Source organism: Pinus tabuliformis, chromosome 1_1, assembly GCF_031772625.1.
Source record: "Pinus tabuliformis cultivar Carrire ecotype Pingquan chromosome 1_1, CPIR1, whole genome shotgun sequence".
NCBI classification, from domain to species: Eukaryota; Viridiplantae; Streptophyta; class Pinopsida; order Pinales; family Pinaceae; genus Pinus; species Pinus tabuliformis.
The window spans coordinates 788,308,655-788,322,619 of NC_142297.1; positions in this window are offsets into that span (position 1 = coordinate 788,308,655).

Sequence of the window (13,965 nt, forward strand, 5' to 3'; positions counted from 1 at the left end):
AACTCCCCATCCTTCTGCCACACTTCCATTCCAAGGAAGTAATGCATAAGACCCATGTCTTTCATCTTGAATTATCTTGCAAGGTCCTCCTCTTAAGACATGATCAACTAATCATCACCAGTCAATATGAGAACATCAACATAAAGTGCGATGATCAACAACTTACCTTTCACCACGATGTGGTACATGTTCGCATTTGCTTCACTCTTTGTGAAGCCCAGTCCAGTGAAGTAGTTGTCTATCTTGGTGTACCAAGTACGAGGTGCTTGCTTCATCCTGTAGAAATTTTGAATAATATGACACTTATTCACAGAGATTATCCCGATTATACACTATTGCAGAATACATGCATAATACATAACCTCCTCTATGTTGATCATCAATTTAGCAGCATCAAAAACAATGAAACATCAATCGCATGCGCACATTAACACAGTATATAACCCGGGGAAAGAATACAACTAAAAACCCCACACTATCTGTATATTATATTGATTGAGAACATGTAACAATACATAGTACAATACTCCTCACAAGTACTCAATACTATCTCCACTTGTTACACACAAAACTAGCTCAGATCTGATCAATCACAACACAAATCTCATCGACTGCTTTGCCTACCTCCACTGCACAATGCAAAGTGAAAATCACGTGAGCACAAGCTACAATTTTCTTGATATTGGCCCACGCTGCACAATCCTCATTGGCATTACTCAATCCATGCATGTGCAAATCTCATGCACAACTGATAGTCACAACTCACCCTTTCACTTACCTCTAACACCTGTCTCTGTTGAATTGTCCATGCACTGAGTTAACTGATGTATTCTTCAGTTGCTTTATGAGTTAATAATTAGTGAATTAATTAAAAATCAATTCACACAACTCATCACTAGTGTATTCTTTAGTTAGACTAAATACAACTAGTTCAACTAAGTCAAACTGAACACAACTCCATCAACTCCACATCCAACTCCACAGAACTCGCATGCGTGAGTTCTAACTGAAGTCCTCCATGCAATAGCTCAACTAACACATAAGAAACCACGTGATTCCTTTTTTCAGCTGCATGTGCCACATCCGTAGCTCAAACTGAAGTGCTCCAAGAGAATAAGATAATGTTTAGAGTCCAAATATTACTAAGGGCTAATAATATTTGACTGTTTCTATTTTTAGCCTGGCAGTCTAAAAATAGACCCTGATCACTCCGCTGTGAACCAAAAATAAAAGTCCATCTATTTTTCCCAACACGACCAATCATCCATAAATAGCATCCTGCAACTCATAGACCATGATCCATATGTCTAAAAATAGACATAGTCTAAAAATAGACTGTGCGCCAAAAATAGCTTACGGCCCACTTAGTGAAGGTGACTCCTTTCCACTAAGATCCATTATCTTGTTGCATTTTCAACACATCCCATACAACGATCTTGAGTCGGCACACATGAGACTCATGATCGAAGGTCTCAAAACCTTCCGGTTGCTCTATGTACACCTCTTCCTCAATCTGGCCATTTAGGAATGCAATCTTCACATCCATCTGATGGATCTTCCAACCCATCTGTGCTGATAGTGCCAACATAGATCTGATAGATGAGTACCTTGCTACAGAAGTAAAAGTATCATCATAGTCAATCCCCTCGACCTGTGAAAAGCCACGGGCAACAAATCTTGCCTTATGCTTCTCCACACTACCATCAACAGCTTGTTATAGCTTGTAAATCCAACAGGAACTCACAACTGAATTGTTATCTAGGCTCAGAACCACATCCCAAACACTATTACGAACTATGGAGTCATACTCCTCCACCATAGCATCAACCCAAATCGGTTGCCACACTGCTTCCTCAAAGGAAGATGGCTTGGTCTCAACACATTCCCCAACAAGGGCCATGTATCCAGTGTACCTCTCAAGTGACCTTCTTTGTTTGTGCTGAGAAGATGGTGCTCCCACATTCTCTTTCGCATCCTCCAACAATCTGTCAGCTTCTCTTGTGCGCTTTCGTCCATCTCTGGAAGACTCTGCTTGAGTGGATGTCTCCACTCCTGAAACCTCTGCATGTGGCTGCTCCAAATCAATCTGAGGCTCCTCCTCCTTAGGAACCAATAGTTCCTCCATAGCCTGTAGTTGGAGCTCCCTCTCAAGGGAAAATCGCATGGCCTTCTGCTCATCAAACTTGAGATCTCTGCGAACCACTGTCCTCTGACTAGTAGGCAAGTACACCCCGTAGTTGTGAGGTGTATCAGTGTACCCGACAAATATTCCCAACTCTACTATCAGCTCAAGCTTCTTCTGTGCATCCTTTGTCACATGGCAATATACCGATGAGCCAAAGATCCTGAAGTGACCTACATCTGGTCTCTTACGAGAGAAAGCTTCCTCTGGTGTCTTCATCCCAGGTATGTGATGCAAGCTTCTATTCTGCAAATAGACCTTTGTGTTACATGCCTCAGCCCAAAACTGAAGTGGTAGGCCTTGGTCATGCAACATTGGCCGTGCTGCCACTACAATAGTTCTGTTCTTCCTCTCGCCCACCCCATTCTGCTGTGGGTTATGAGGTGCTGTCAACTCTCTTTTAATTCCCTCCGTTGCACCGAAGTCCTTAAACTCTTGAGAGACATATTCTCTACCATTTTCGCTTCTCAAGGCCTTAATCTTCTTCCCTGACTCTTTCTCAACCAAAGCTTTGAACTCACAAAACTTTGTGAAAGTTTGGTCCTTCTGCATGAAATAAATCCAACATTTACGAGAATAGTCATGAATGAAAATCACATAATACCTTTGCTTCGTTGTGGATGCCGTCGAGAATGGTCCACAAAATTAGTATGAACTCACTCTAAGATAGCCTCTGCTCGACTGTCTCGATCATGAAAGGAAGATTTGGTGTACTTTCCCAAGGTACAACCTTTGCATGTGTCAACTTGCTCAAGTTTACCTTTGGGAATTCCTGTAGATATCTTCTGCATTATCTTTAAAGCCCCATGATGTAAATGGTCCAACCGCCTGTGCCACAACTCGCTAATGTCTTGGCTTTGCACCAATTCTGCTTTCGTACTCAATGCTGCATAATCATCTACCTCTAGTTTATAGAGATTCTTCACCAGAATCCCTATCCTCTTGGTCTGACCGGTGGCTATGTGTCTTAGGAATGTCTTTCCTTTACTAAAGACAACATCGTAACCTTTATCCTCCAATATTGTGACTGATGCCAGGTTCTTCTTCAGTCCAGGCACATACATCACATCTGTCAAGGTGAGAGGAGCTCCATGCTCCCTCTGAAAAGCAACTGTGCCCACTCCTAAAACACTATACCTTTCTTCGTCACCCATCTCTATGTGCATCTTGAGGTCTTTCTCCTCCAAGGCACTGAATAAAGTTTTATCACCAGTCATGTGGAATGAGGATTCACTATCAAGATATCAGACACAACTCGTCATCAATGACACCATGCATGCGATGAGGGTAAAGTCCATTTTGAACTATGAGGCCAATGCCTCACCTTCCAATCCTTCCAAGGATCCCCTCTTGGACTTCTTCAATGGGCAATTAGTCGCATAATGTCCCATCTTGTGACAATTAAAGCATCTTACTTTAGACATGTCACCCTTCTTCCCTCCATGCCAAGAATTTGATTTGAAATGGGAAGCCTTCCCCTCCCCTTTCCTTGCCTTACTTTCTAAGGCAAAATTTTCTTCATCATCATTCTTGTATGAAGAACCATCTTGTGTGCTCCTCCTGATCTCCTCCTGTATAAGATCCAACCACAGTCATTACCAATCCAGCAATTTTTCCCTTCCATTCATAGAGTACTGGTAGCTATTCCAACTCTTTGGAAGGCCAAGGAGAGCGAGGCTCACCATATCATCATCGACAGTAGTTATTCCCACACTGCCAAGCTCATCTTTGCAGGTGGTGAGCTTGTTCAGATATGTGGAAATAGTATCGCCATTCTCCATCTTGATTCTTCGAAGCTTATCCTTGAGTGCCAATTTCCTATAGTTGCTACTGTTCTAGTAGAGGTCCTTCAATGTCTTCCACATTGAAAATGGAGTATCCTTCCCATGGAGACTTGAGACAATATGGTCTCGAACTCCCTCAAGGATGATTTGTCTCACCTTCACCACACACTTCTTCCACTCAGCCAACTCTTGTGCATTAGTTGAAGCTGGCTTTGGGATTTCTTGATCAATGAATTCCTTCAAGCCATTTTCTTCTAATACAGCCTCCATTCTATCTTTCCATACGATGTAATTTGGGCTATCTTCCAAGTCATACTCGAGTCTCAAGCCATAGAAAGCCATTAGCCAACCTTGAAGTATGATATGAATTCGATTTGCACCCGCAACCTCAAACTTCAAACTTTGAATTCTCTTCTCAATATACTATTCACAGCTTTGATACCATGTAGAAAATCTATGATAGGTTAACTCGATAATGCAATATAAATCAAAGCAGAATACTATAACCTACTTATACTATCAATTTGTGGAAGCTTAAAAATCGAGTTGAACAATATAACCAGAAGAAGAAGAACCAATGGCACAATACACATGAAAATACTTTGGGGAAATTCTCAGATAAAAACCCCACACTATTTTATTATCATACATGGTGGAAATACATAGGAATTATACAAAGTCTTATCTCTCACAACTAGCCAGCTCTTAGTACAATCCTCACAGATGCTCACAAGAAATCCTGGCTTCTCTCTAGCCTTCCTCTCTGCCCTCCAAGCTCCTATTTCCTTGTGTTGTTCCTTGTGGATGATTAGCCTATTACCAAGTGGAAAAACAAACCTTCAAAACTGTACAATCCTCAAGGATGAATCCTTGACTGCATGCATGAGTTATCTCCTTGAGAAAACACATGCAACTGATAGTACATTGTCCTTGAACATTAATCTCAACTGAGTCTTTCTCAGAATAAACATGCATGAGTTTCTGATGAGGGAATATTCAGTTAACTGGAGTAGCACTAGTTGAGTGCATTAATGCATCAACTGATTGTTAACTCACTATTAGTTCCTCAAACAGTGTGGAACTAATTTAACTGGACTTAGCTCAGTTTACTGAGTTAACTAATTGCAACTCAAATATAACTCAATCTTATCTCCTTAATTTAAGGGATAACTCTTGCATGACTTCAAAAAGACTTCTAACTTGAATTTCTCCAACTAATTAATTTAAAATTAATTAATTAATTATTTCGAAGTAGCTGTTAAGACTAAATTCGATTTTAATTCACAATTTAATTCAAGGACAAATTAAATTGAAATATTCTTGTTTCCATATTTCAACAAATCACCGTGGGGGCTTTATCGCATATCGCATTTCGGGATTTTCTATAGGGTGTTTATAATTGTCACATGGAAAATTGCGAGATGCGATTTGCATAAAAATTTAAGTATGGGTTCCATTCTAAAGGTTTAAGGCAAATTTTTAGAGTTAGTGCTTATTTTCAAAGGCTAAAAATTTAAAAGGGTCCCCATTTATATGTCAAATACTAACTATTCATCCCTATAAATGGGGGGTTGTTACATAGTACAACAATTGGCGATTCACTTGGGAGGACCAGCTATCTCTGATTGGTCTTTTGAAATCTCTAAAACTTTCAAAATTAGAAGAGTTATAGGAATAATAATTACATGAATTACAAACTAAACAACATTTCTCTAAAGTCATAATTACTCACTCAATTTAATTATTAAACTACTTTACTCTTGTAATGATAAAAATATAAATGTTTGCATCAGTCTATACTAAGATTTAAAGAGATATAGTAGGTATATTCTACATATTAGTTTTTATCGTTTACTCATTTACCATAGATAGAGCTTCTGCTACCAGCAGGCATTCATAGCCTTAGTAGGCTTATCTTTTAACCAACAATTATTCATGTTTCATCTGAAGCAATTTTCAGAATTCAAAATAATATTCTTTTGTTTTATTTCTCATTTGGATCTTGTTTTTTTCCTTTTATGTAATTTTTCTTTTTAAGTTTCTTAAAAGACATTGTCTAGGCTTGGTAACCCAATAATGACAATGCCATTCACTAGTTGTAACTAAACTGAACAAGCTGGCTCTTGATGAGACCCCTTGTCCTTTGATTGATTAGATCATTGGCTATTACCCTGTTTTGATATGCAGTATTGGTAATATCAGTTTAATTATTCCCCTATGATCATGGTAACAAACTCGTAATAAGACTTATTATCTTTTAAGTTTTTCATATTTTATAATTACACTCTGAAAAAAAAAATAAAAAAAAAATAAATAAATAAAAAAAAATATAAAAATAAATATAATAAATAATAAATATAAATATAAATATAAATAAAAAAAATAAAAAAATAAAAAATAAAAAATAAATTATCAGATGGGGTGAATCATGGGCCCTTTTTAAGAGTTTTGGATTATAATAATAGAGTTTTGAGACACTGAGTTGTAGAAAGTCCTTATCAGGTTAAAGTCCTTATCAGGTTAAAGATTCTTTTCTTAACTGATAACAAAACATCTATACTTTATAAAGATAAGAGCTTGTTCATAGAATAAGTGTTTTTAGCAAGGTCAAGTTTTTCCAAAGAAATAGGGTTCATTTTGATACTCAAATGCTCTAATTATTTCTTTAACTTTTCCTATTTATAGAAGCAAAAAATCGAAATAATCTCAGAGACTTTATTTTGAGAAGCCAAAAGTAAATACTATTTAACTTTTATTTTCCTAAGAATCTTAAAGACAATATGATACAAAATTAGAAGAGGTTGTCTTTTAGGAAAAGTATTTTTTCAAAATTTGCCCATTAATGGGCAAAGAATCTATTCTACCTAACAAGTCTTGTGAAAGAAATGTTGATGGACAAATTTTCTCAATGATTTGGAATGGTCCAAGCCACAGTCTTTGGAATTTGGTGTGTTTGTTGTTTTCCTCGTGTGCTTTGTCCTTTCAAAACCAGATCACCTACTTCAAAGATTTTATGACTGGCAAAGGTTGTATCAAAATAGGTTTTGACTAACTGTTGATGATGGGAATGGGTGGCTTTAGCTTTTTCTCTTTCTTCTTCAAGCTTAAGGATCTTAAATTGTCTTGCTTGAAGAGAAGAGGAAGGATTTTCATTAATAAATTTCACTAGGGCAAGAGATGGGATTGCTATGTTTGTGGGGAGAAATGATTCTTTTCCATAAACTAAAGCAAAAGGAGAAGAACCAATTGAGAACTTCTGTGTTATTCTATCTTCCCAAAGAGAGAATGTCAATGCCTTATGCCAATTCCTATAATTTTGGTCTATAGTTTGCTTGATGATTATGTTAAAGTTTGTGTTTGTTGATTTGGCTAATCCATTACCTTGTGGATAATAGTTGGCTGGATACTTCAATTTGAAACTTCTTTTTAAGGAAAATTCTACCATAGTATTCCCAGAAAAATAAGATACATTATCAAACATTAAAGATGTAGGTAAGCCAAACCTAGTGATTATGTATTGATCAATAAAGTCTGTAATACTTTCTGCGTTAGCTACCTTTAGTGGGATATCTTCTACCCATTCGTAAAATAATCAGTAGTTGTAAGGATGTACTTGTGTTGCTTGGAAGAGTTATGAACAATCCCACCAATTATATCTAATCCCCATTGTTCAAATGGTTGTTGGAAATTCATTAGCTGTAAAGGGAATGTTGGTTTCTTTTCATTTCCAGTTGCAGTTTGACAAGTTTTTCATTTTCTTGCATAGTCATGTGCATCCTTGAATAGTGTTGGCCAATAATAACCTGCATGTAGGATTTTGTGAGTTGTGGTGTTTCCTCTGAAATGACCTCCACCTAGTCCATCATGTAACTCCTGCATAGCCTTTTCAACTTCAAGGTTTTCTAGGAACCTTAATAATAATGAATCATAATTTTTTCTAAATAATACATCATCAATTAATTCATACTGATTTGATTTCAACCTTAAAGAACACTTTGTTTTGTAATTGAGATGCATAGGAGCATATCCATTCTTTAAATAAAACTTCAAATCAGCATACTGTGATTGTGCATCATTGAGGCTTACCTCTGATATTTGCACTTCATTACCTTGGTCTTCTTCTGTTGATAAATGGGAAGCTCTAGTTAGCATTCTGCAAAAACCTTGGCCCCTAACAATTTTAGCTGGTCGGATTTCTACATCGTACTCTTGAAGTGCAGTGACCCAATTTGCTCTTTTCTCCCCCACTTCTCTTTGAATCAATAATTGCCTTACTGCAGGGTAAGGTACTACTATTTTTGTATGAGTTTTGAGGAGAAAAGGTCTGAAATGTTTCAAGGTTTTAAAGACAACAAAAGCTTGTTTCTCAACAATTGAGTAGTTTAACTTGGAACCCTGTAAATTGGAACTGAAAAAAGAGATAGGTGCCTCAATGTTCTGATCATTTAGCTGTGTTAAAACTGCTGCATATGATGTATCAGATGAAAATGTGTACAATACAAAAGGTTTGAGAAAGTCTGGAGTTATTAAAGAAGGAGAATTGATAATGGCTTTTTTGATTAACTCAAATTACTCTCTTTCATTTTCACCCCATTTAAAGACTGCATTCTTTCTTATCATTGACTGAAGGGGTAAAACAATCTAAGAAAAACCGAGAACAAATCTTTTTACAAAATTAATCTGGCCTAGGAATGATTGCATGGTATTTTTGTTATGTGGGAGAGGAATCTTTTCAATTTCTTGGATTCTATCAGGATCAATATAAATTCTTTTCTTGGACACTATGAATCCGAGAAGCTTGCCTTCTACTAAGGAAAAGTATGATTTTTTGAGATTTAGAGAAATGCCATATTTCTTGCATATTTTAAAAATATTCTTTAGGTCATTCAAATGATTTTTTCTATTCATAGAGTAGACTGTAATGTCATCTAGGTAAATAACAACTGATTTATTAATCACACCTTTAAAACCAATATCCATGGCACATGAAATGTAGCACCTGCATTGATAAGGCCAAAAGGAATCTTTTGATAAGCGTATGTCCCCCACTTGGTCCTAAATGTCATCTTTAGTCTGTCATCTAGATGTGCAAGAATCTGATTGTATCCTGAAAATCTATCTAAAAAGGACATTAACTCGGAGCCTGCAAATGATTGCAATATTTTCTCCATGGTAGGCAAAGGAAAGTTATCCTTTTGACAAGCTCTATTTAAGTTCCTAAAATCAATACAAATCCTAATATCTCCATTCTTTTTCTTGACAGGAACCATATTTGATACCCATTTTGAGTGTCTAACGGGAAAGATTATCTTTGCTTTCAGAAGTTTGTTTAATTCAGATTTGATTTGGCTTTCAAGATTTGGATGAATCTTTCTAAGTTTTTGTTGAACTGGTTTCTCATTAGAGGTCATCGGTATAGTGTGTTGAATTACAGAGGTATCATAGGTCTTGAGATCTGAATAATCCCAGGCAAAGACACCTTTATATGTTTTTAACAATTTGATGAATGATATCCTTTCTTCGAATGATAAACCAAGACCTAGGTTAACGTTTTGAGGTTTTTCAAATGTGCCTAGGTTTACCACTTCAAATCTCAAAGTAGAACTCTGAGTCTTGGAGTTGGTAATCTTTTTAAATCTGTCTTTCAAATCATAGAGATCTTCCATTTTGACTACAAACTTTGGAATTGGATTTTGATCTTGTTTATGGTTGATTTGCAAGTCATGTTCGTGTTCATCTATGATTTGTTCCTCATAAGATCCTTCTAATGTAAGGAAATCAATTATATCAGCATCATTATTAAACACTCTCCAATTTGTTACATTATCAGGGATGGATGGTCTAAAAATTAACTCTATAGAAAATCTATCTGGACTAAATTCCTCTGAAGGTATAAGCTTAGATGCTACATTGGCAAGTAAATCAGCACTTGCATTTTGTAATTTGGGGATTGAAGAAATGTTAAAAGTAGTAAAGTGAGAAGTAAGATTCTGGGCTAGGGATTGATAATGTTTGAGATGCCCAGACACACAATGAATTGTGTTTCTTAACTGTTTAATAACTATTTCAGAGTCTCCATATACTTGCAAATATTTGACATCAATGCCAATGGCTTTGTATAACCCTTGAATTAATGCTTAATATTCTACAGTATTGTTAGTGCATTGAAATTCAAGTCTACAGTCTAACATGGTTTTCTCTCCTTGCGGGCTAATTAAGATACATCCAACACCTGCACCATCTTCAGACTTGGAACCATCAAAATAAAGAGTCCAAAATAATGAATTATCTACAAGTTTACTAAATACATCTATACACTTGGAAGCATCTGTTTGCAAAAAAAATTCTATCTGAGATACTACAACATTATACGGAAAGGGAGATCTTTTTGCGCTAAAGGATCCCGAAAATGACTTAGCTGAGTAATTTTTGATGATATTGTTGGTGAAGGCTACTGGTTCATTGATTCCCTCGAGATCAGTGGCTGTGTACTTCATGAATTTCTCATGGTCTACTTTTATTTGGTTAGGTTTACCATTGTATGGAAACCACATATGAGACGAATCAATTGCAAAGTATCTGTGTAACTTTTTAGACCAATCCCTACTCAAAATTAAACCATAAAATTTAGGGATATCAACCACTAGAATATCGATTACCTGTGAAACTTTTGGGTTGGAGGAAATCCTGATTGAAACTGATATCATTTCTCCAAGTACCTCTACTTTTGTCCTATCCAATTGAACTATGTGTACAACATATTTTTGAGGTGTGATATTTAATTTAGTGCACACAGTTCTTGGCATGATGTTTGAAGAGGCTCCTAAATCAATAAGGAAATTATGGACGTTTTTGTTGAAAATCTCATAAGTAAGAAGAAATGGAGGAGTATGAGAGATAGATCTATCACCTATTAGAACTAGGTCTGTGGGATTTACTTTGTTTGAAGATGAAGGAGGCTTTCCCATATCTTTAGTAGCTTGAGTAACTACAATGGCTGGTAAAGGAGCTATAGGAACTACTTTTAACTCTCTAAGTAAGATTTTTTGTTGTTGTTTGAGTTTAGTCAATTCATGTAATGAAATATTTTCTCTCGTCTTTTTCATATTTCAAATATATTTTATTCCACTGTATCCGAGATTACAAAAGTTTTAGTAGTTGGAGGATCTAATGGAATGGAATCAGTTTGAGTAGTCTTATATTTCTTACTTACTGTTTTCTCCTTTACAGGGGTAGCAACTTTTTGTTTCTGATTTGTTTTTGACGTATTAGTAGAGCTTTTACTTCTTGTAGTTACTAGCATAGCTTCTTCTTCCTCTTCAGTTCGAAGAATAAAATCCCACATTCCATTTAACTCAATTTCTTCTTCAGTTTTTTCTTCTTCTTCGGTTGCTAAATCTTCTTCCAGTTCTTGATCGGATTTAGCGTTTGAAATAGTATTTAGTGGCTAGGATGTAGAAGAAGGATTTCTCTTGAATGGACAAAAATCTTTCTTGGGAGCAGATGATTCTGCAACCGGTTTCTTGATTTCGACCATTTCATTTGACATGGTCTTTAGCACCTTTTGAAGGGCTTCAAGGTCAAAAGGGTACTTTGGAGCTTTCGTTGTTGAATCCTCCTTGAATGTCACTTTCTTTGATTTCCTTTCTTCTATCTATGATCCCTTTTCTAAGGCAATAATTCTCCTTTCTACAGACAACGCTTCTTTCATGTTTTCTACAAGGGTATCCTTATTGGCTTTGAATGTCTATCTCTCATTGCCATTTCCTCCAAATGGTGCAATTAATTATGGACATCAATATGGGTGTTAGTATGGAATGCTTCTGCAGCTTCACTGGCTTGATTTTGAACCCAGTTGCACCCATGTGGGCTCCTACCACCACCCCCACCTCTACAACACCACATTCGATGTCACTGCATAGTATTTTTCCTACCACTTCAAACATATTTAACCCTCAAATGAAACCAACAAGTATTTCCCTCAATACTATCAAGATGCTACAACTATGAGAATAGAACCCGCACACTAGCTTGAACACTATATAATTGACCACCCAGACACAGGAAGCATGACACTAAGACACCATGTCCTGTGGGCTGCAAGGTTCAAACTAAAACTACTACAAATTTGTTCAAACAAGGGACGTTTCTACCAACTAAGGAGTTTAGAGACTCTTGCACCACTTCCAGGTTACCAAAGCTGCTAAATATTTTCAAATGACTCCCTTTACCATAGACACAAAACATAACAATATTCACAACTTTATCCACACAACTTGAAGCTTTATGGGGTTTAACATATACACCCACAGATAATACCAAACAATTAAAAACACATTTTTTCCAAGAAAACCAAGAATAAACCCCTCCCACTAAGATAATTCATTGATCCCTTCAATCCAAAGGCCTGATAAACCTAATAAATGATAAATTCTCAACCTGGGGAAGAAGGTAGGAATGTCGTAAGAGGGCCCTCAAAATAATAGCACCCTACATTGTAATAGCAAGAAGCAAACATAGATAGATCCCACTCCCTTTGTTAACTCAAACATGGTGAGAGTTGGGCAACCCAAGCATTTTCCAAACAAGATCCAAACCAAGAAATTAACCAAATAAAGCTATAAAAAATGAGACTAGATGACCATGTAAAATCCCAAACATTAGAATTCTATATAAATCCAAGGAGATTCAAACAGGGCAAGGAGAGAGGGAGTCCAAAGAGAATATGCCTCGACATCTGCATGCACAAAAGTTGAGTTCGACCCCTAAACACCAGTGTCAGTGATTGATCCCAAATCTAGAATCCATTACCACTACCCAGACATAACTTAGATATAAATTGACCCCTTGATCCTGGTTCCAAATCCAAGTAGGTATAAAAAACAACACTCCCAAATGATAGAAAAATTATTAGTCCTCCAACAAAAATGACTCCAATACCTCTGCAAACTAACTAACACAAGTGATCCTGAATCCAGACACTTTCTTAATTCACATCACATGCAATGGTGTACGTAGTGGTGGCCACACTTCCCTGAGGATTTAATGTCATACATTATCAAACCGCCTAAGGTGCGGGACACAAATCCCTACTAGGTTCATATTTATATTATTCACCCCCATCGAGGAGGCATGTATTTCTTCTCTACTTAGACCTTGACTGGTTGAAGTGTCTTCATATTATTCTACTCAAGTCATCCAAATCAACTTACAAAAGATTTAGGGGCCAATCATTGTTTAATCTACTCCCTTGATGCGAGAAACCCTAATTGGTTAAGAAATTTGTAGCTCAATTTCCAATCCTTTTGCTATGGGATGGAACCAAATAATTGAAATCCTAGAATAGACGATTGATTCAATGAGTAATATTTGCAAGGTGTCAGCTCTTCAATATCTTCTCACTAGGAGTGTCCTAGATAAGCTTATAGGTCGTTCTAATGGCTAGATTTGATTCCTCGTCCACAATGAGTTTTGAATACCCCGCAGAAAGAGATATTGAGAGACCTTTTTCTAAGACAATTAACTCTATTTCATTATTATTGGAAAGCTCACAATCTGAGGCATAAATATTTAAAACTTTATTTCTCCAGTCCCTAAATATCCCTCCAAACCATGATTCCCCCATATTCCCTTTATAAGCACCATCAACATTCATCTTAACAAAGCCTTCTTGGAGTGGCACATAAACCATGGGGGAGGTGGATAGGGAAAGTAGACGTTTCCATGATACTAGAGATAGAATATTCAGAGAAACATCTAACTATCGCAAGATTGTATCTTCTTGAGGTTGCACTTGTCAATCATCTAGATGCCAGGGTTTAGCTAGAATGGTTTCCCTTATATTTTGTCTCTACCCATCCCAAATTTCGCTCATAGGAAGTTTAGCAATTTTGAAATTACGTCAGTTACGCTCCTTCCAAATAGACCACATCATGAAACTAGGAGCCAAGGTCCATGCTCAATTGACCACCAGACTAAAGATAGAGGGTCTCCATAGTT